Source organism: Macaca nemestrina, chromosome 7 (assembly GCF_043159975.1).
Source record: "Macaca nemestrina isolate mMacNem1 chromosome 7, mMacNem.hap1, whole genome shotgun sequence".
Classification (NCBI taxonomy): domain Eukaryota; kingdom Metazoa; phylum Chordata; class Mammalia; order Primates; family Cercopithecidae; genus Macaca; species Macaca nemestrina.
In genome coordinates this window covers 6,261,981-6,284,903 of record NC_092131.1, presented here as the reverse complement: position 1 = coordinate 6,284,903, position 22,923 = coordinate 6,261,981, and the positions used below count along the sequence as shown (strand labels likewise).

General features: G+C 52.3%; 1 long non-coding RNA gene across 1 annotated transcript; it reads right to left on the bottom strand.

Annotated features, from left to right (window-relative positions):
• Positions 1-5,697: 5,697 nt before the first annotated feature.
• On the bottom strand, positions 5,698-17,360 carry LOC105467401 (uncharacterized). Its single transcript, XR_011625501.1, has 5 exons — positions 17,285-17,360; positions 16,827-16,938; positions 8,719-9,050; positions 6,777-6,923; positions 5,698-6,072 (listed from the first exon to the last, which is right to left on the bottom strand). It is a non-coding gene; the product is annotated as an uncharacterized lncRNA (long non-coding RNA).
• Between the last annotated feature and the right edge of the window lie 5,563 nt (positions 17,361-22,923).

The window sequence follows — 22,923 nt, the reverse complement described above, 5'->3', positions numbered from 1 at the left end:
CCAGCGGTGGGAGAGGCTCCCTCTCTGCCCATTGCCCATGAACACACTGCGTTCAGGGCTTGTCAGAGCAGGCCAGCCTGGTGGAGCTGCTTTGGGGCCTGGCTCTGGAGGCCTCAGGAGTACCCCAGCTTGCAGATGAGGAACCCTATGCAATGTATAAGGAAAGGAAAGCTTGGCCCGTGTGAGCCCAGCATTAGGGCCTTGGAACTCCCTGTTTAGCACCCCCCATGCTGCAGCCAAACATTGACACCCCAAGTTCTAGGACCCCATGAGATGGTGCCTTGCCTAGCCAGCTGCGTTGATGTGTGGGAAGGGACATGTTGCGGAAATCCTCCAGCAGGTCCTGGCTCCTGTCCTGTGCCCAGCACTGGCGTTCTTGTTCAGAGAACAAAGGCCCGGAGGCCCCTGCAGAACCAAGAAAGGCTGAAAGCAGTGGCTTTCAAAGCTTGCTGACCGTGGCTGGGGTAAGAAATACATTGTGCATCTCAGCCCACAGCAAGCAGGACAACTATGTATAAAATAAGTAATTAACTATACCTAGATAACCGAAACACAATTTTTGCGAAAGAACGGTTATCTTACTAGACATCATGAATGCTGGTATCTGTTCATCCTATTTCTTTTTTCCAAATAATGGCTGCCACCCCCGAAACGATCCCATGATCCTAAAGGGCTGCCTGCAGCGTGGAGTTTGCAGACCACCCTGTAGAGCTGAGCTTGTGTGGGGTAAGCCCGGGTGGAGGGAGACCCGCAGTTCCTTCCTGCTGCATCTCCTGCCCCTACTTCCAGCCCTGGAGTCAGAACCTCCTGCTGGAATTCTGGCCACCACTTCCTACTGTGACATTGAGAGGCCACCTCCCCTCCTGAGCCAGAGCCTCTGCTTCTTCCTCTTAGAACGAGGAGGACAGCTCCCTGCTAGGGTCTTACAGAGGATTCAGTGAGATCATGTACCAGATCAGGTCTTGACTCAATGTGTCTGCCCAGGCTAGCACCTGACAATCACCTGTCACTTTTGCTCCTGTGCCTCCCTGGGGCCCAGGATGTCTGCCCCCCCACCCCCCCAATAGCCCTCCAGTAAAATCCTCCTCCCCCTTCCAATTTCACTCCAGTCTTCTCCTTGGGCCAGCTCCTCCTCAATCCCCACTGCAGATTTGGGGACTCACAGATCCGTGCAGTACGGATTAAGACCAGCCGCCCTGGTGGACTCTTAGGCCTGGGCTCTACCTGGCTCGCCGGCGTTTATAGACACGTGCCTGATTGCCAGTCAGCCCCAATCCAACCTCAACAGCACTGTGGACATGGAGGCTGTGCTTCTCCCCATTTGCAGATAAAGTATGTGGGGCCCAGGAGGTATCATCATGTGACCGCGAGTCGCACAGTTAGTGGCACAGCAGGGGCAGACTGGCTCTCCTGGCCTTCAAAGACCATCATGCTCATGGCCCAGAGTCTTTCCTCCTGGCAGGGCACTAGGGCCCTTTCTGACAGCCTCGCAGCAACCAGATTTGTTCCCTGGCCGCCCACCTCCACCTCCACCTCCTCCACCCCGGGAGAGCTGAGTTCATTTTCCTTTGACTGTTTTTTTAATGCTTCCCTCGCGGGGCAGGCCCCAGTCTTCCTGCACCACCCTCGCCAGCTCTCACTGCTGGAGCGATCATTACTCCCAGATTTACCCAAGTAGAGGGTGTACTTGGAATGGCTGCCCCTGTGCTCCCTGTGCACGCGCACACCCCCACGTACACTGTGGTGACCTGACACACACACTTCCCTGATCTCACACACTCATGCACACACACACTGTCCTGATCTCACACAAACACACACTGCCCTGATGTCACACACACACACATATACATACACACACTACCCTGCTCTCACACAGTCATGTGCACACACACACACAGCCCTGATCTCACACAAACACACAAACACTGCCCTAATCTCACACAAACACTGCCCTGATGTCACACAAACACACAAACACTGCCCTGATGTCACACACACACATACACACACTACCCTGATCTCACACACTCATGCACACACACACACTGCCCTGATCTCTCACACACACACTGCCCTGATGTCACACACACACAGACACACACACACTGCCCTGATCTCACACACACACACTGCCCTGATGTCTCACACACACACACACACACACACACACACTACCCTGATCTCACACACTCATGCACACATACGCACACTTCCCTGACCCTATCACTCTGCACATTGGAGCTAAGCTCATGAAAGCTGTTCATGCATTTTATTTGGCAAGTCTTTCTCACACCTTTAATCACACTAGCCTGCACACCGCCAGTCAATAAAGATTAGGAAATCGATTGCTAACTTACTCTTAGGTTAGATAATAAAATTTTTTGAAACATGCACCTGGTAGAATTTATCTGTGAAGGGTCCGTTCAGAGTTTGCTTCAAGCCTTGCAAGTCTTTCATGGCTCTGAGGTCAGGGAGGCTGTGAGGGATCCTCAGCCCAGCAGACATGGAAGGAGCCGACGTCCTTACAGGAGATGGACAGACGGTCATCATGTGAACAGTCCCCTGCATGCAGGTGAGGACTGGGGTAGTGCAGGGCCGCAGCAGGGATGGGCTATGCCTGGGAGCCGCCAGCTCTGGATCAGGTGGCCGAGAACCGTCATGCTGAAGAGGAGGGCTCCAGTGAAGCTCTGGAGGAATGTTCTGGTGCCTGTATATACAAAGGCCCCCCCACAGTTCAGGAACTGGCCCTGTACAGGTGAGGAGCAGGAACGAACCAGTGTAACTGAGGCCAGTGTGGCTGCAGCAAGGGGCTGGAGGCATGAGAACTAGTAGAAAGGAATGGGGGGCTATTTCTGCCTCCCCATTCTGGATCATCCTCATCCTCCACCCCAGAGCCCCAGGGTACCGAGCTCTGAGTCCCTGCCCCTCAAGGCTACGGAATGTCATTGCCACTCAGGGTGAAGGTTCTGGAAGGGACCTGAAACACCAGGCCCCTCTGCCCAGAGAGCCCCAGTGGACCCGCTGAGCCACGGACCTGCTCCTTGGAGCCAATCCCCTTGTGACTTGTGAATTGTGCTGAGTCCCGTTCCCTTTTTCCTTTTTATTTGTTGCTTTGTGTATCTGGCAGCTTTATCACAAAGCTGCTCTCACGTGGTGCCTCTGTCCCAGTCTGCCATTTCCCTCCCTCTGGGGCCCCTTGCATGGGAGGCTGGGAGCAGCACCCACCCACCACCCAGCGGAGGCTTGGGGCCCTGAGGTAAAACAGAAGCACAGGCAGGGGATGCTCTCCAAACGTCCTTCAGCCCACATCTTTGAACTCTGCAGTAGGAAGGCTCCTGGGCCCCCATGGCCCTATGCACACGCATCTGCATGCATGTGACACACTTGTTGGCCCATGGAGAAGGCTGTCTGCACAGGGGTGCGAGCTGCCCAGCACCCACTGATCAATTGCCACATTCCAAGCTGCCTTTAAGCTGGCGTGGGACGCCCTCTGAGGTTCGCCCAGCCCCTGGGGCCTAGACTCTGGTGTTCTCCAGGAACTGTCTACCTCTGTGTGTGGGAGCCACACTGGCTTCCAGACCCCCACAATGGATGGCTCAGGCCTGTGGCTCACCCCAGCATCTGTGACCACCACCAGTACCCACCTGCTTTGCCTAAGCATTACTTCTGCTGGGCAGTTCTTTACTTGTGTGAGCAAGCCAGCCTTCTAGAAAACTCTTTGTTCTCCTCTCATGGCCAGGCAGGTCTTGCGCAGTCCAGATGGTGAAGCCCAGTTCCTACCTTCCAGTGAGGACCACCTGACTTTGCAGGGGAGACAGACGGGGCCCTACACAGATGGGACAGGGCAGGTTGGGTGCATGGAGGAGGGCAGGTGCCCTCTGAGACGCAGGGTCTGGGCAGGTTGGGCTGGAGCCTGGCATCTGTGACTGACTGGCCTCTCTTGGCCTGTTTTGCTCACAGTCTTGCTTCCTCCTTGCTCTCTGTTTTCCCTGCCACCTGGACTTGGGTGCATGCTGCTTTCTGTCCATTACCCTCAACCTCTCACCTCCGTCATGACCCTGTAGCCAGCGCCTCCCCGATGTCTGTTACTCTGAGGTTTCCCACGAGAATGAGCCTCCTCCGGTGTCATTGCAGCTGCTTTGATCTCCTTCGTGATTTTGCTTGAGTGTGGATTCATATTCAGACTCTTTTAGGGACACAAAGACCCCCAAAGTGGATGAATGCGCTACAGAGGCAGATGCCGGGGCCTGAGGCCTGGCCGGCCTGTCCTCCCTGCCCAGGGTTTGCTGAACACCCCGGCCACGTGCTCCAGGTGCGCACCGAAGCTCCAGCTCAAGATTCACCTCAGAGGAGGGCGTCTGGCCCAAGCCACTTCCTCTATGAGGCGACCAGGGTGGCCAGGACTTACTTGCCATGAGACCTCGCAAGTTGACAAGTGCTGAGAGTGGTGGGAAGCGACAGTCTTCTCTACCAGCATTGGTGAGCACTTAATCCAAGCCTCGAGGCTCCAGCTGCAAACTGGGATGGGAATCTGATGACACCCACCCTAGAGGGATGGGGCTAAATGTAGATGACATCGTTTCCATACGTCTGCACTGGGCATTCACATACATGAGTGTCCTCAGAAGCACTACCTCCTCATGCTTCTCCAAGGAATCTGCCCTTTCCTTAACCCTGGCTGAGTCCTACCAAGGAAGGAAGGGTCTCAGGCCACACCCCAGATATAGCGCTGGATGCCCCAGCCAGGCCAAGGCGGTCAGATTTCCTTGCAAGAGTTTGAGCAAAGATACACAGATTGAATTAGACTGAGCTGGGACTGGAGGCTTGAGGTCCTGTCGATGAGGAGTGATAGCTCAGTGTATGAAGCTGTGGGTTTTCTGTGTGCCCTTGCAGCCCTGGGGACTCTCATGGCTCTTGGTGAGCCCACACTGAAGGAGAAGAATGAAGAGGTGGCAGAGGATCTAGGTTCAGGCCACAGAAAAGTCTTGCTACTGCAGAGGTGAGATGAGGTCAGGGCAGGAAGGGAGCAGGGTTGGGGTGCAGGACTCTGAATACCCTAGAGGCCAGGGTGGGACATCAGCAACACCACGGGGAGTCACCAAAGCTGAGTGCCAAGATGTGGTCAACTGAGGACGCGTTTCTGGTGCCCACTCCTTCAGCCCAGAGACCGTGTGTGGCCCGTCTCCTGACCCAGCGCAACCATCCTGAATACCTGAATGAGTTTACTTGAGCTCCTGCAGCAGAGGCCCACAAAATGAGTGGCTTAAAACAGCAGAAATGTACTGCCGTGATGATCTGGAGGCCAGAAGTCTGAAGTTGTCAGACACGGTCGTGCTCCCTCTGTAGGCTGCTGGGGGCGTCCTTCCTCACCTCCTCAGCTCCCAGTGGCCCTGGACATCCGATGGCTTGTGGCTGCATCATCTGCTCTCTGCTTTTGTCTTTCCATGGCCGCCCTCCCTCTGCATCTGTCTCTGTGTCTGCTCCTCTTTTTATAAGATTGCCAGTCCCTGGGCCCACCTTAATGCAGTATGACTTCACCTTAACTAATTACATCTGCAAAGACCCTGTCTCCAAATAAGGTCATATTTTGAGCTTCTGAGTGAAGTGGATTTGGGGGACACGCATCAGCCTGGCACAATGCCCCTCCTCCCCATGCTCTCTAAAGACAGAAGGACCTTGGACATCATGAGTGGACACGATGACATGAAGACAAAGGTTTCTGACGAGCTAGGCCAGGGGTGGACACACTGTCCCTGGAGTGACAAGTCGGGGCAGTGCTGGTACAGGGGCACGCCGACATCCAGGGCAGTGCTGGTACAGGGGCACGCCGACATCCAGGGCAGTGCTGGTACAGGGGCACGCCGACATCCAGGGCAGTGCTGGTACAGGGGCACGCCGACATCCAGGGCAGTGCTGGTACAGGGGCACGCCGACATCCAGGGCAGTGCTGGTACAGGGGCACGCCGACATCTAGGGTAGTGCTGGTATAGGGGCACGCCAACATCCAGGGCAGTGCTGGTACAGGGGCACGCCGACATCCAGAGGAAACCAAAGGCCTGTGGGAAAAGCCTGTGGGGACGATGGAGAGAAGAAGGATGGAGTCCTGGATGTAACGGGAACCTGCAGCCTGTGTGCCTGTCCCTGTGATGCTGTGATGGTGTCTGACTTTCTGTAGACCAAAGCTCCCTTTTTTTTTTTTTTTTTTTTTTTTTTTTTGAGACAGAGTTTTGCTCTTATTGCCCAGGCTGGAGTGCAATGGTGTAATCTCAGCTCACTGCAACCTCTGCCTCCTGGGTACAAGCGGTCCTCCTGTCTCAGCCTCCCAAGTAGCTCAGATAACAGGCATGCGCCACCACTCCTGGCTAATTTTTTTGTTTTTAATAGAGACGGGGTTTCCCCATGTTGGTCAGGCTGGTCGAGAACTTTTGACCTCAGGTGATCCACCCGCCTTGGCCTCCCAAAGTGCTAGGATTACAGGCGTGTGCCAACACACTGGGCCCCAAAGCCCTCCTTTTACTGGAGCTCTTTTGCACAGGATCCATAGGCTTCTGCGGTGGTGTTGGCCATCCTGGCATCCCTGGCTTTCCTTCCCTGCTGTGGTCTACATAGTTTGGGTGGAGTTGAACCCATAGAGTTGCCGGCTGCACATGAGACCAGGGCCCTCCCTTTGGACACTGCGATCTGCTTGGGAGTTTACTCACAGCTGAATTTGAGCAAAGTGAGGAGTGGAGATTGATAAAACTGGTAGAATGAACCACAGAGCTGACAGTCACCTGGCCACTTTGAGGAGAAGTCCTGCTGGAGAGCGAAGACCTGGAGGACGCTGAACTCAGACGGACAGACAGACTTGGTGACGTCCTTGGAGGCACCGGGTCCAGCTAAACCTTGAACTCTGTGATCACAGGAACCAGTAAATTCACCTGTAAGCCCAAGTTGAGTTTCTGTCACTCACCCCCCAAAAAAGTGCTGATGGGAGGGTGTCCGGGTAACAACTGCGTGCCAGTTGACCACACCCATGCTGCTACCAGCCCCAGATCTGGGGTACAGTCTGGCCGCCTGAGGGTGTCAAGCTTGTGGCCCATGAGGGTCGTAGCCATGCTTCAGGGCAGAGGATAGGAACTGGGTCCCCTGTGAGACCAAGAGGAGACAACAGGTGGAAAGGATGGCCTGCACTGAAGCCGGGGCCACCAGGCTTGTCCCCCCCTCGCTCTGTGGACAGACTGGGCTGCACCATTTCTGAGGGAATCTCCATGACTCAGTCCTGGGCATTGCGGCTGGGGCCAGTATCTAAAAAGGCAGCAGATGCAGTCGGCCTGCTAGCCCCTGCTAGCTCTTGTTTCAGGTCAGAGGGAGAAAGGACTGGTGGCCTCTGGGGATCCAGAATGGACTGGTGGCCTCCAGGTGTCCAAGAGCCTTCTCTTGAAAGAGCATGGTGAGAGGGAGCGTTGTGCTGGGTTGATGAGTGTCCCCCAAATCACCTTCTACTCAGAAGCCCAAAATATGACCTTGTTTGGAGACAGGGTATTTGCAGACATAACTAGTTAAGATGAAGCCATGCTGCATTAGGCCGGGGCCCCTGTGTCCAGGGCCTTCCCCATGAGGTGGCCACCAGGAGGCCAACCTCAGGGACACAAGGACTGGAGGGTGGGGGTCTTTGGAGAGGCATGGGGCCCCCTCTGTGAGTGGACATTCATCAAGAATGAAGGGAGACCCCAATGGGGATGGAGCAGCCCGAGACGTGAGGGTCCTGCCCTGGGACAAAGGTGCCCTGAGCTCAAGCCAGGATACCCAGTGCCTGCTGACCAGGCTGTGCTTCCCCCACAGCCTCTCCACACCCTCGCTGTATATTCTATAAGATGAGGTCCCCTCCATTACTCTGGGCCAGGGATCTCAAATGCAAGGCCGCCAACCAGTTGGCGGCCTGGGGCTGGAGCCCACAGTTTCCCATGGCACCCATTAGGACACTTGCCAGAGAGGGGGTGGGCGAGCTGGTTTCCATGGAGACAGGCTCAGGATGCCCAGAGACCACCAGTCCTTTCTTTGTCTGACCTGAAGCAAGAGCAAAGCCAGGGGCTCACAGGCCGACAGTGTCTGCCTCTGTCTTAAGGGCTTAGACTGAGACTGGCGGAGACCCTCCAGGTCACTCCCATTGTTTCACAGATGAGGAAACCGAGGCCCACGGGTAGGGGGTCTTCTGACAAGTCACAGAATTGATCAGGGGGAGAGCTGGACGCCTGCCACACCGTGGCTCTGCCGTCTCCCGTGGAAACCCGGGCCCCCGTTAGAGCCTGAAGTGGCCTCTCGGCACCAGGCTGCTGGGAGACCTGCGGTCACCAATGGCAACATCACTCTTGCAACAGCCAGTGGGGTGTGGGGTAGCAGATGGGAGCTCAAGTACGGCCTGGGTTCCAAGACAGAAAGAGACAAAGCGAGGGGTCGTGTGGGTGCCTGGCCTTGCAGGCAGACGTTCCTGTTACCAGGTAGTCTTTGAATTCTGTCCTGTACTAAATATAGTTCCTCGGGCGTTTTTGATCTTGATAATCGTGCAACCATGGTACAGAAATAATTGGTCCACTCTCATCTTTTCCAGATTACAGTTGGGGGCAGCTGAGTGGGGCCTGGGTGGAGGGCACAGAGGTATGGCTCGGGTGCAGGCGGGACCCTGGGTGACACCTGTGCAGGGGAGAGCCCCTCCCCCAGCCTCAGTCTCCCCACCTGTGTAACGAGGAAGTGGACTGGACACGGCTCACGGTTCTTGCATGCCCAGCGTTCCGTTTTCAGCATCACTGGAGCTAGAGCTGGCTCCGTAAGCAGGCTCCAAGGTGCCACCACCAAGCCCGGGCATCTTTCCCTCTTTGCCAGCATTCTGGCTGTTTCCTCAGCTGACTTTCCACAGACCCAGTATTTTCTCTTCCATGGGTTCCGTTTCTAAAATCACATGACTGTGTTTTTCTTTTAATTCAGAAAAGCATGATAAAGGCACAAAAGCCCATGCCTCTCTGCAGAGCACCCTGTCGACATTTTCTCAAAGTAAGTCATCCATGCACCTGTGAAGAAAGCACAGAGGACTCAGAAAGGCCAAAAACAAAAACTAAATCACCCCACCTCGGCCCCTGCCCCTCTCCCAGAGGAGCCCGAGTCATCAGCACATGCAGCAGAGTTGGTCAGCAGCTCAAGTTCACATCCCCCAACCACCACATACCACCTGTACCGCCTGGGCAAGTTCTCCCAGTACCTCAGTGTCTTCATCTGCCAAGCGAGTAGGATGGGAATGCCTGCCTCCTGGGGAACTCAGGACTCGCTTAGTTAGCTGCATTCAGGGACCTGGAAGAGACTCACCAGGCGGTAACCCCCGTCTACGTGTTCCATGCTGTGGTGAGCAGTGACCGCATATTCTTCCAAAAGCATCTACACCATCTATTATTATTATTTTTTTTTTTTTAGACAGGGTCTCCCTCTGTCACCCAGGCTGGAGTGCAGTGGCATGATCTCGGCTCACTGCAGATCATGGCATGAACCTCCGCCTCCTGGGTTCAAGCGATTCTCCCGCCTCGGCCTCCTGAGTCGCTGGGATTACAGGCACGCGCCACCATGCCCGGCTAATTTTTGTATTTTTAGTAAAGACAGGGTTTCATCATATTGGTCAGGCTGGTCTGGAACTCCCAACCTCAGGTGATCTGACAAACCTCAGCCTCCCAAAGTGCTGAGATTACAGGCGTGAGCTACCACGCAGCCTATACCATCTATTTTTTTAACCCCCAAATGGATCATACTTTGGGTTCAGCCTCTTGCGTTCTTTGCCGTGTTGATTTTAGAGACCTGTCCATCTCAATCCTTACAGACAAACGCTGCTCTTTCTTAGGTGCCACCAAGCGTAGACACAGACCTCCCACCCCCAGTGCCCCATCTTTCGCCATTAACCAACAGTGCTGGGATGGTAGCAGGACACCGGGAGTCAGATACCTCAAAGCTCTGGTTCTGGCCACACTGCTTATGCATATTGTACTCGACTGATTCACACTCCCATGGCCCTGGATGAGTGTCCCTGGCCATCCCGCAGGCTGGGTGGTGGTGGCCTGTTCTTCTCATTGCTATTACCCCGGGCCTCTGTGGGTCCACCAGCCAGAGTTCTGATGCCCGGCGTGCTCATAGGAGCCTGGCCTGGGGACAGCTTTGTGAGGCAGTGCAGGCCTTGAGGCCATAGTGGTGCAGCAGAGAGGTGGGGATGAGGAGGAGCCACCAGGGCCCAGGGCAGCTCCTGGACACCCAGGGAGAGCTGAAGTCCACAGCCAGCTCCTCGCACCTTGTCAGGCCTGCCCTGCACTCAGCTCCCAGATTTTATAGAAGGAAGTCCCTGCCTTTAGGCCCAATCAAAAAAATTGGACTGGGATGTTAACAACCAACTTTTCCTGGTGCTTTCCTGAGTCAACCTCTACAGCCTGGGACTGGCTCAGACGCCTGCCCTAGGGTCCTTTGGGGGCGGCGCGTGGAGTCAGGGCCATCTGCGATCTCCTCAGCAGGTTTGGTCCTGACCCTGGAGAGCCGGTCGACTTGTGAAAACAGCCTGATGCCATTCTGAGCCAAGTCCAGTGAGGAGGTTGATGGGACCAACCCAGGTCACCCATCAAGTGACCACAGAGCAATGACACTCATCTGCCCCATACCATCACTCGCTTAGAGAAAGTTCCAGAAGAGTGGCTCCAAGCATATGTCCCATGATAAAGAAGTGGCCTCTGCAAGGGTTAATTTCAGCATCAACTTGGCGGGGCCACAGCACCCAGATATTTGACCAGACATCACTCCGGGTGTTTCTGTGAGGAGTTTGGGGACGAGACTCACATTGGAATCAGTGGGCCAGGTAAAGCAGCTTCCCCTCCCTAATATGGGTGGACCTCATCCAATCAGTGGACAGCCTGTATAGGACAAAGGGGATCCTGTACACTGAGTAAGACAGAATTCCTCTTGCCTGCCAGCCTTTGAGCTGAATATCTAGCTTTTTCCTGCCTTTAGATTTGAACTGAAACGTCAGCTCTGTCTAAGCTCGGGCTGCTATCAAATATTTATTGGTGTGGCTTAAGCATCAAATACTTACTGCCCATCGTTCAGGAGGCTGGAAGTCCAGCATCACGGTGCTGCCAGTTTGGTTTTGGTGAGGGCCTACTTCCTGCTGGCCTTCCTGTCTCTATGTCCTAAGGTGACAGAGATCAGAGAGAGAGAGCTGTCCTGTCTCTTCTTATAAGGGCACTAATTTCATTAATCAGAGCTCCACCCTCCTGACCTAATTACCTTCAAAACACCCCACCTCCTAAGACCAGCACATTGGAAGCTGGGGTTTACCATATGAATTTTGGGGGGACATATCTAGTCCCCAGCAGCCTCTTCCAGGTCTCCAGCTTGCTGACTGAAAATCTTGGGACTTATCAATTCAGTTATTCCACAAGCCAGTTCTTTACAATAAATCCCTCTTTGTGTGTGTGTGATGTGTGTGCATATGTGTGTGTGCACGCGCGCGCATGTGTGTGTGTACATTCTGTGGTTCTGTTTCTCTGGAGAACCTTGACTAATAACACTCTCCAAGGTGACAAGGAGACGCACAGGGAGAGAGTGAAGTTTAACACATTGGTTAAAATAGTCACAAGAGCCGGGCGCGGTGGCTCAAGCCTGTAATCCCAGCACTTTGGGAGGCCGAGGCGGGCGGATCACAAGGTCAGGAGATCGAGACCACAGTGAAACCCCGTCTCTACTAAAAATACAAAAAATTAGCCGGGCGCGGTGGCGGGCGCCTGTAGTCCTAGCTACTCAGGAGGCTGAGGCAGGAGAATGGCGTGAACCCAGGAGGCGGAGCTTGCAGTGAGCCGAGATCGCGCCACTGCACTCCAGCCTGGGCAACAGCGTGAGACTCCGTCTCAAAAAAAAAAAAAAAAAAAATAGTCACAAGATTCTCATCAACCGCCACAAATGGGGTCCGGCCACAGCTACTGAACTTGGCCACGTCTGCAGCTTTGCAAATGCTGCTGGATGCGCCTGGCCTGCCATCCCGCCGTCCCGCCCTGCCTCCTGCGTGGCCTTTCTGAACTGCCTTCCAAGCTCCTCCCAATCCCGTAGGGTTCACCTCATTGTGCCTCCTCTGTCTCCTCATCCGCAGCCCCTCCCAACCCGAGTTCCTAGCTCCTAGAGGTCAGAGGTCGCACTTTTCCCTCTCTCTGTCTCAGTAAGTGAAAGCAGTGAGTGGCACCTGACTGGATGTGGTGGGGTTGGGGGAGAAGAGAACAAAGTGTGGATCAGCCCTGAGGAGGCTGTGCAAAGACCCAGTGCTGGGTCCGAGGCCCGACCCCAGGAACCAGGACCTTGTGCCTCAGTTTCCTAACCTGTAAAAAGGGATGTTGGAATCACGGGTGTCAAAGGTCCCTTCCAATTCTGTTATTTGTGGGTTTTCTCACGGCCAGAGCTGGAAGAGGGGAAGCAGAGAACGCCCCAGCCTCCAGGCCCTGAGCACAGTGAGCTGCCTGCCTGCACGGAGCTGCTTGACCCCACCCCCCCGACCACGTCCCCGCTCCTGGGGATGGTTCCCGGCCTCCACGGCATCCCAGGGAAGGCAACAGAGATGGACTGGAGGGCATGGGAGGACACGCATTCACTGACCGTCCAGCCCAGCAAAGCAAGAAACCGTCAAAAAGTAAAAATTCCATTTGTAAACAAGATCGAATTATTTGATTGTGAAACCAGGGTCCATGGAATTTAAAATAATTTAATATGAAACAATATCATTTGAAATGCTGGCCAGCCAAGGACCTGGACGGGGAGGGGGACTCTGTCCTCCTGTGCCCAGACACGTGGAAACCCAGCCTCAGAGAATAACAACAAATCATTCTACAGCAAGTGTGGCTGAGATTCAGCCACGTGGCAGCCCCAGGCCAGGCCCGGGGGCAGCCGGTGCGGACTCCTCGTCCTCTCGGAGTTTACAATCTAACTGGGCAGACCAGGGTTGGACAATTAAATAACGATGCCAGAAAGCAGGAGAGGAGCGAGTGGGTGGCACTTACGCCAAAAGGGAGGCCTGATAGAGCCAAAGGGAGTGTGCTGTGGGCCATGGGCATTGCCAGAGGAGGCTCTTGGGTGCTCTGGCACCGCAGTGAGGAGCTGGGGGCTTGGTAAGCAGGGAAAGCCAGCACTCAGAGGAGGAGCTGGCAGAAAAGGAACATTAAAATAGGAAGCGTAGGAAGCGTGACCATTTGCAACCCTAGCTTTGTCTTGTACTGCCCATGTGACCTTGGGCAAGCAATGTTATCCCAAGCCTCAGTCTTTTCATCTGCAGAATGGGAACAATCCCAGTCCCTACTTCCTGGTTGTTCTGAAGGTCGGAAATCATTCACATGCAGCCTCCTGGGAGCCCATGTCCCCGACAGACAGTAGCGCTCCAGGTGGAGCATGAGGCACCGCTGGCGCTGTGAGCAGATGCCTGTGGAGGGAGGAGAAGAGCAGGTTTCCTAGAGGCCTGGGGGGGGCCGATGCCTCTACAGTGGGCTCTACGCTCAGCTGCCTTGGAATCCCAGCAAAAGTGCCTGCCTGGAGTGATAGGAGCAGGCTCTTCGGGGACTGGGGTGTCGGGAGGGCACGTGCACGTGCCTTGCAGCTGGTGCCTCTTGGAAGGATGGGGAGGCGGGGGCCCGGCAGACCCTGGTGCACCGACACTCCACAGCCATGTCTTCTGCCTCAACATAAACATGATTGGGAATAGTTCAGGACTGTAAGAGCAAGAAAAACAAACCCAGGGAAACCAGACAAAGAGCGTGCAAATGCTAACTTTCATGTCACATCCAGAAACCACATGTTCATCAAGCCACCTGCAGGCTTGTAACTCAGTGGGGAGACACAGGGTTGTTGTGTTTAGAAAAATCAAGCTATCCTTACAGCTGCAAGGGGAAAAGTCCAGTTGCTGCCTCCCCTCCATCATCCTGGACCAGGTTCCCCCACAGAACAGCCCTTTGAGGCAGCCAGGAAGCTTCCCGTTGCTGTGGCCACCCGGGGCATGGCCCCTGAACCTTTCCGTGAACATTGAGGTTAGGGAAATGCCCCGGACCTCCAGGCTGGTGAGCGTCAGACCCAGAACCCCCATCAGGGTTCCCAGTTCCCCAGTCTCCCTGTCTCACCACCACCCCAACCTGGGCTCAACCGCCCCACTTGAGGGCAGGCAGGACTTGTCCTGGCCTCGGGGAGGGGCCGGAGAAGGGGGGAGAAGACCCCAGGGTGGCCACCCAGCCCCGCACGTGCTGCCCAACCACCTGTGGGCTTGAGGAGGGCTCCAGATCACTCCTGCCCTCAGAGACGGCGATGCTGAGAAGTGTTATTTTTATTCCTCCCCAAGCCTTGCCAGATTACATTGTCAAGGCCAGCACTTTGGAGATATTTCCTTGGTTTCGCAATTCACGCAGTGACTAACACATGTTACATTTTGAAAACTTCTCTGGGTAAAAATTTAAGCTGAATTGTAAATACATAAAAGTCTCAACATTAATGGGGTACATGATATCTCAGTGACTATTGTGTAACACCAAGATTCGGAAAGGATGTGGAATTCCATATAGTCGGGTGAGGATGCTGTCCCAGAGCTGCCCTGTGAAAGCACCATTGTGGGCAGCAACCTTGCCTCTCTCTGCGGTTATGTAAGTTACAAACCCCTTTGCCTCCCGGCCTGGTGAGGCGTCAGGACCCTCAGGACCCTCAGGAGGCTGGAACGGCAGAGTTCCGCCCGCGCTGATGCATCCCCTCCAGGGGGCATGTGCACACGTGCCTGGCACACCCTGCCAGGGGCTTCATGCGTGTGATCCCCTTGGCACCCTGAGGCATTGGGCTACAGGTGACAAAACTGAGGCACACGCATGTTAAGAGACTTGCCTAAAGACATCCCCTGATAGAGGCGAGCAGGACTCAATCCCAGGCGTGATGGCCACATGGAATGCTCACTGCTATGCCCATCATCCCCTCGGCCCCTGGTGCTGGGCAGCCATGAGCCATGCTGTGCCGTGTCGTGCATGCTGCATGGCACAGGGCGGCCCCCACCAGGATAGGCGATGCATGGGTGGTCACCTGGGGTCACTGTCAGAGCATCTGGACTATGAAATGAAGGCGATGGGCCACTTGGCAATAGGGCACCTCAGTGTCCCTATGCATGCCAGAGCTACAGGAGCACCTGGGCATGGGTGTGGGAAGGAGGCAGAGAGAGAAGGAAGGAAGCAGAGAAGCCAAGAGTGGTCGGGGAGTGGCTGTGTCAGGAGCCGGCCCCCCCACTGCCCAGGCTCCTGCTCCGCTGAGTGCCCACAGCCCCACCCTACAGCAGCCCTACCAGCCCTCCTGAGCCTCCACCTGCCTGTTCATTGCTTTGCTGGATGACACTTATCAGCCTCTACTTAGCCAGTTTCCTGTCTCATTTCCCCGTTCAACATTGATCTCCACGCAGGACTGTAGACTCCATGGAGGCAGCATGCTGTCTGCTGGGCTCCTGGCCGCATCACCAGAGCGTGGCCCCAGGCCTGGGTATAGCAGGCATTGAGTAGTTATTTTTTTGAATGTATGCACCTCCGAAAGAAAGAGGGAGCCACCGTCCTCGCCTCGCTGCTGTGGCTCACTCCAGTGGCTCTACCACCTAAGATGCCTGCTGGGTTTCTCCTGCTCCTTTTGGGACCTCAGACAGGCAATGCAGGGGAGGGGCAGGCAGGGCAGCTCCCTCCTCAGCAGCGCTCACCCTGAGCCACTCAGGGGCCAGGAAATGGCAGTGCAACTCGAGACTTTTACGATACCATCAACTCCCTGGTGAATATTGATTTTTCTTCAAAGCTCAAGGCCTATCTGTCTGGGCTCCTCCCAGCCCCACCCCCAGCCCCAGAGCTGCCTGGCAAGCCTGGAGACTCCAGCACCAAGGCGTCATGCTCCCGAATGCCGCAGGTCCCCCCTACTCCGCCCTGGTCAGGACCCTCCTCACCGACGTCCTGGTAACTTAGACATTGCAAGCCACAGCTGCTGCAGTGTACCAGAAAACGTTCCTCCAAAGACACAGGATTTATGAAGGACTGTTCCCTGCTGTGGCAGGAGGGGTAATCACGCAGGTTGGGAAGCATTTCACGTGCTCCTTTATTGACTGTGCTGGGAGATACTGAAGTGGGCAAATGCCGTCCATCTGAGCTCTCAGGACATGTGGGGGATAAAGGGGAGTTGAAGCTGACCAGGAGGCTGTCACAGGTCAGTGCGATAAGCACAAAAATAAAAGTATGTCCAGGGCACCAGGAGGGCAGGATCCGCTCGAAGTGGGGTCGGCAGAGGCTTCCCAAAGAAAGGAAGCTTCCCCCATCTCTTGCAATTTTCGTGTGGCGTCTCCAGAGCGCCTGTTCTGTTAGAACGAACTGAGGCCTTAATGGGATTACTCAGCTTTCAGTAATAACAAGTTTGTCTAGGTCATGTAGGGAGGTACTTTAAAGTCATTCTTCCTTCTTTTTTTATTACAGCAATGACTTACAATGCTTGAAAAGACATTTTCCTTAATTCAATTACCAAGTGAGCTAAATGCATTTGCTGGAGATAATTAAGAATCTTTATAAATATAAAACAATTATCCCATCAAAATACAGTGCTGGATGTTATTATTCAGGCTGGCTTTTCAATCAGAACCCCCTCCCCCTTTTAAAGCAATTCCAAAGCCCCCTGCGCCTGCCTTTGCCGGCCATCCCTGCGAGCCCAGGCCATTTGTCCTGCCAGCTCTCCAGCACCACGGAAGGGCGCCCTGTCTGCCCAACCCCTGGCCCGGGGCCACCAGAGCTCTCTTCACTCACCTCTCTGGTCCTAGTCTTGGCCCCGAGCAGGTATCAAAAACAACGTGACACAGACCAGAGGAGCCGGGGGAGACGTGACAACTAAATGCAATGAGGTCCCCTGGCATGGGTCCTGGAACAGAGAGAGGACATTAATGGGAAAACTAGCGAAATCCAAATAAAGTCTGGAGTTGAGTTAACAATGGCCCAATGTCAGCTTCTGAGTGCTGGCAAATGTACCACAGTAATGTGCGCAGTTCACAAAGGGAAGACCGGGTGGGGGGCGAACGGGAACTCTCTGTACTATCTTTGTAACTTTTCTATAAATCTAAAATTGTTCCAAAATAAAAAGTTTGTAAAAACAAAACAAAATAACAAATGGGACTGAGTGGGCAAAAGAGAAGGCAGAGTGTCCCCATTGCTGGAGTGAGTATTCCCGGTCTTCAGAAACCCGCCTGGCCCCACACCCCACTGCTCACCTCCAGTTGCAGCCCCGTCTCGGTTCCCTGTACAGACGAGTCCCACGGACCAGCTGCCTGTGGTTGCTGCCTCCACTTCAACACCATCTTTCCCCAGGCCATTTGTCTTGAGCCACAAAGTGAAGGTGAGGTGTCAAAGTGGGCACCTGCAGGACGGCACCCTGGATGTTTGGCCTAAGAAAACTCCCCCATCCTCCTTAGAGAAGCCACCACGTTGCATACCAGGGAGTGAGGCTGAGGCTGTGCTGCTGTCAGTGTTCTCCAAGGCCACTAACTGGACCTCTGGACAACCTGCTCTTCACAGGGACACCTCGGTCCCTCCTGTCCTGGCCACAGGCCACAGCCTCCCTCAGACAGGCTGGAATGAAGGAACACACTGAACCTGGTCTGCAAACCCTGATGGGGGCTTGTACTGGGCAGCAGTGCTGACGTGGGGCGGGCTGAGTACAGCACAGGCGTAACTTCCATCCACCAGGTCTGGGTACAGACACAGGCATGACTTCCATCCCCCAGGGCTGTGAAAAGGAAACACTGTCCAGGGCACCTCATCTGATGGTGCTTGTGATGACTGTGCAGGACGTCAGAGGAGCCAGAAGCACCCGCACCCCTGTGGTTATTTACCTCGTCGTCGCCATGCCTTTGAGGAGCTTTCCTGGGCCTTTCCGAGCGCCTGAGCTTGGGAAGTAACCAGTGGCTCTATGAGATTTCCCCAGAGGGCACTGCGATTTTCATGGGCCTCTCCCACCATAAAAATACCTGTATTTAAAAACATATTTAAGGAATACAAATCCTTCTACCATAAAGACAGGCACATGTCCTTGCAGCACTATGCAACAATAGCAAAGACATGGAATCAACATTGATGCACATCAGTGGTGGACTGGATAAAGAAAATGTGGTACCTATACACCATGCAATACGACGCAGCCATGAAACAGAACGACGTCACGTCCTTGGCAGCAACACGGATGGAGCTGGAGGCCGTTATCCTATGCGAATTAATGCAGGAACAGAAAATCAAATACTGCATGTTCTCACTTATAAGTGTGACCTAAACATTGAGCACACATGGACACAAAGGAGGGAACAGGGGACCCTGGGACCTACTTGAGGGTGGAGGAGGGGAGAAGCTGAGGATGGAAAAACTACCTCTCAGGTATTATTCGGATGACCTGGGTGACAAAATTATCTGTACACCAAACCCCAGCAACATGAAATTTACCCATGTAACAAACCTGCACATGTACCTTTGAACCTAAAATCAAAGCTAGGGTAGAAATGGTAGTGAATGTCCCTAAGTATGAAAAAATAAATAAATAAAATTTAAAAATAAAAACAATTTAATAAACCTTCAAATGCTTCCACATTTTTCTTCTGGTTTAAGCAAAGTTAGAGAGATGTTCTTGGACCCCTAAAGGTATCAGGTCGAGACAGACATCCTTGCCCTGGGCCCCCAGAGCTTAATGGACAGGCTGGTCCAGGCCACACTTACCAGTTAAGTGACCTGGGGCAAGTTACTTAACCACCTCATCTTCAATCCCTCATCTGCAAAACAGGGATAATGATACCTGCTCTGCAGGGCTTTTATGAGGATTGCTTAAGCTAATGGGTGTAAAAGCATTAATTCCAGCCTGGCCCCCAGGAGGCGATCAATAAAGCAGCACTACTCTTGCGAAACACCCTAGCCATCAGAGCAGGCAACATGTTTCTGTCTTCTAAAACGATCCCAAGAGAGCCTCCGCTTTACTCTACAAATACGACCTCTTGATTTTATTCTGCGAGCTTAAATGTCTGTGGTTCTCTCATTACCTGAAACTCAAAGTCCTTAAATAGTGTCTGAGGCCCCTAAACGTTCCTCTAAGTGCTGTGTAGAGCCATCACTTACTGGCTGAGACACACTCCGCTGGCTTTCCCATCGACAGATGCCTCGGTGGCCCTTTCTGGATCATCTAATCCCTGCTCCGGGCCACTGGCTCCAGTTCCCTCATTGTAATAAGCACAAGGGAGGGTGTTTATGAAGGAAAGGGGGTTTGACTGAAGTCCAGGCTGAACTCGGAATTTCCCTGTTTGCTTTCTCTTCCTCCCCAGGCGTGCTGATGGACCAGACCTGCGGGAGCTAACTCGACAGGCCTCCAGCTGCCAGAGATTTGAGATGTTAGTCAGGGCGCAGGGGCGGGGGGCTCCGGGAGTGGGGAGCGGGGAGCTGGAGCCCTGAAAAGACCTCAGCGTCTCCTTGTCAGGACTGAACTTCCACCTTGGGTCCTTGCTGAGTCTTATTTTGCTAATGAGATCAGACAGGCTTGTAATTTTAGGTAACTGCAATTGCTAAGACTGGAAGAGAGACTCATTCTCTGGCATTCCCACAAATTCTTCCCAGTTTGTTTAGCTTAGGAAATTAGGCAAAAGCAGGTAGAAAAACGGCAGGTCAAACACAAGCCATTGCAAGAAACTGACTCATGCTTTACCAACAGCGTTATTCATCCTCCCGTTCCTCTCCCTGGCTATGTATTTATTCGTTTATTCAGCAAACATTGATTGAGCATCTAACATGTGTCTCTGCCTTTTCACACCCCCAGGCCCTTGCCCAGGCTCCATCCTCCGCTATGTCCTCCCATTGACCCACTGTCTGTCCTTCTGGCCCAGGTCAAAGGCTACCTCCTCTGGGAAGCCTGCCCCAAAGTTCCATGCCAGACCCCATCCTTCCCCTCTCTGTAGGAAGAAGACTACCATGGCTCCCAAGAGGAGAGCTTGGCTGAGAAGCACGGCTCCAGGACATCCCTGATGTGTGGCTCGGGCAAGGCACTGAAGCTTTCTGCTTTCTTTCCTCCTCTATAAAGCGTGAATACCAATACCTCCCAAAACTAAGTGCCCAGGGTGCTGTATAAAACACACTAAACATCACTTGCCACATGCAACCGAGCTTACAAGAAAGGAAAGGAGTTCCCCAGAGGCCAAAGGCAGGGGAAAGCCAAGAGTGAGAGTATTAAGTCATTGCTGGCATGAAGCCACCTCAGGCGTCAAGCAGTCCCAGTAGCGTTCAGTGGCCATCCAGGGGCAGAAAGAAGGTGGGACGGCAGAATTGCCATCCTTGCACCAAACCAGAACCTCAGAGGTTCTAACGCCAGGGAAGGGGCAACTTGAGAAAATCCACCTGCTGCAAGTGGAGACTTCTACCACTTACCCATATTAAATGCTCTTCTTCCTCCAGGCGACAGAGGAACACAGTCTCTGACCCCAGCAATCAGCCTGGGCTTGGGACCAGCTCTGGCCAAAGGGCTCTGAGAGGAAGAGATGTGACTCGCTCCTAGACTACAGCCATTGACACCACCAGACTCGGCAGTGCCATCTCTCTCCTGTGGCACGTGTGGAGGCCGAGCCTGAAAATGGTAACCTGGACCCACGCTGCTCCAGTGGAGGCATTCCCCTGGAGAGTTACTCAGGTCCCCAGCAAACTTTGCAGGAGCCGTAAAAGCAAGAAATAAAGCTTCTGTTGGGTTTAGCCAGTAAGAGGGCGCCTTCGTTACTGCAACGGAACTTAGGCTGTATGACATCACATGTTCTCACTCACATGTGAGAGCTAAAAAAAGTGGATTTCATGGAGAGTGGAATGGTAGTTACTAGAGCTGGGAAGGGCAGGAGGGAGGGAGAGAAGTTGGCCAATGGCTACAAAATACAGTTCGATGGAAGGAGTAAGTTCTAGTATTCAATAGTCTAGTGTGGAGACTATAGCTAACAAGTTATTGTACATTTCAAGATAGCTAGAAAAGAACTGGAATGTTCCCAACACAAAGAAAAGATAAATATTTGACATGAAGGATGTTCCAATTACTCTGATTTGATCATTACACATTGTATACAGGTATCCAAATATCACAGGTACTCCCAAAGTATGCACAGCTACTACATATCAACTTTTAATATTACACCTGAAAGCAATTTCAAGAGAGGCTTCATTGAGAAGGTAAAATTTGCGAGGGGAATTGAAGGAGAGGAAGGAGTTGATGAGACCAAGACATGGGAGAGTGTCTCTCAGGAAGAGAAGCAGCCAGGGCATCCTGGCCATTTGTGTACCTTCATTTACGAAGTGTCTGTCCAAACCTTTTGTCCAACTCTTTAATTGTTGCATGTGTTATATTATTGGGTTGTAAGAATTTTAAATATATTCTGGATATAACTCTTTATCAGATGTATGTATTGCAAATATTTTCTCCCTGTCTGTGACTTGTCTTTTCATTTTCTCAACAGGTCTTTTCAAATGCAGACATTGTTTATTTTGATCATGTCCATTTTTGTCTGTTTTAACTTTTATGCTGGTAGGATTGTTGTTCTCTGTTAAGAAACCTTTGTCTTCCTCAAGGTAACAAAGTGTCTAGAAGTTTTACAGTTTTGACTTTGTTTAGGCCTGTGGTCCATCTTAAGTTAATTTTTCTGTATTGTCTAAGGTAGGGTTGAAGTTTATATCTTTATGGATGAATAGCTAATTATTCCAGCACCATTTGTTTTAAAGTCTTCCCTTTTCCCAATAATTTAGCTTGGCCCTTCTTTCAAAAGTCAATTGAAAATACATACATCATATAAAGACTTATTATACTATATGTATTTTTCCAGACTCTTTATTCTGTTCCATTGAGCTGTTCTTACACTACCACACTACCTTAATTATTATAGTTTTATAATGGGTTTTGAATTTGAATACTGTAAGTCCCCCTCACTTTTTTTTAATTGCTTTGACTGTTCTATGCTCACTATATTTCTATATAAATTTTACGATCAACTTGTCCATTTCTACAAAAAAGACAGATATAACTTTAGTTGAGATTAAGTTGAATCTTAGATCACTGAGGGCTGACTAGACATTTAACAATATTGAGACTTCAGATTCATGAACTTGGTATATCTCTTCACTTATTTATACTTTCTTTCGTTTCCCTCAGCAATATTTTGTAGTTTTTAGTGTACATGTCTTGCACATATTTGTGAGATTTATCTCTAGACATTTCATACCTTTTATGCTATTGTAAGGAGTATCGTTTTTAAAGATCTTTCTATTTGGAGGTAATGTTAAAATACCGGAAGACTCACATCAATAGTACAGAGACTCCCTGTGTATTCTTCACCCAGCTTGCCTTCATGCTAACATTCTACATAATCACAATCTAATCACAAAAACTAAGAAATTAACATTGGTACAATACTATTAACTCAACTACAGACTTTATCTGGATTCTACCAGTTTTCCACTCATGTTATTTTTCACTTCCAGGATCCCATCCAGGATCCTACATTGTATTTAGTTGGCATGTCTCCGTCGTCTTCTACATCTGTGACAGTTCTTCAGTATTCCTCTCTTTCATGACTTGAAGATGTTTTCATGGCTTGATGCTCTGTCAGATATTTTGTAGAGCGTTTCTCAATTGGGTTTGATTTGATATTTTCTTTTTTTCTTTTTTTTTTTTTTTTTTTTTTTTGAGACGGAGTCTCGCTCTGTTGCCCAGGCTGGAGTGCAGTGGCTGGATCTCAGCTCACTGCAAGCTTCGCCTCCCGGGTTCACGCCATTCTCCTGCCTCAGCCTCCCAAGTAGCTGGGACTACAGGCGCCCACCACCTCCCCCGGCTAGTTTTTTTTTTTTTTTTGTATTT